This window comes from Triticum aestivum, chromosome 5B (genome assembly GCF_018294505.1).
Source record: "Triticum aestivum cultivar Chinese Spring chromosome 5B, IWGSC CS RefSeq v2.1, whole genome shotgun sequence".
Classification (NCBI taxonomy): Eukaryota; Viridiplantae; Streptophyta; class Magnoliopsida; order Poales; family Poaceae; genus Triticum; species Triticum aestivum.
Window position 1 is genome coordinate 8,835,280 of NC_057807.1, and position 818 is coordinate 8,836,097.

Sequence of the window (818 nt, forward strand, 5' to 3'; positions counted from 1 at the left end):
TTTGGTGCCCCGGAGTGATTTCCACGATTAACAACCCCGGGGTGCGCTTACCTGTCGGTTATCAACACTCGCGGTTTTTGTAGATTCTGACCCGTTTCGTGAAATATTACTCACCGTTTTGGGGTCGCAAAGCGATTTCCATGGTTGTTGAACCCCAAGGTGCACTTAAGTGTAGGTCATCAACAATCATAGTTTGGGCCGATTCTGGTGCGTTTATGTGTCGGTCATCAACACTCATAATTTTGGCAGATTCTGGTCCGTTTTGTGCACTATTACTCACTGTTTTGGGGTCCCAGAGCGATTTCCATGGTTGTTGAACCCCAAGGTGCACTCACATGTCGGTCATCAACACTCACAGTTTTGGCCGATTCTGGCCCATTCCGTGGAATATTACTCACTGTTTTGGGGTCCCGGAGTCATTTCCACGGTTAACGAACCGCGGGGTGCGTTTACGTGTCGGTCATCAACACTCACAGTTTTAGCCGATTCTGGCCCGTTTTGTGGAGTATTACTCACTGTTTTGGGGTCCCGGGGTTATTTCCACGATTAACGAACCGCAGGGTGCGTTTACGTGTCGCTCATCAACATCACGGTTTTGGCCGATTCTGGCCCGTTTCGTGGACTATTACTCACTGTTTTGGGGTCCTAGAGTGATTTCCACGATTAATGAACCCAGGCTTGCGTTTACGTTTTGGTCATCAACACTCGCAGTTTCGGCCGATTCTGGCCCGTTTCATGGACTAATACTCACTATTTTGGGGTCCCGGAGTGATTTCCACGATTAATGAACCCCGGGGTGCGTTTACGTGTAGGTCATA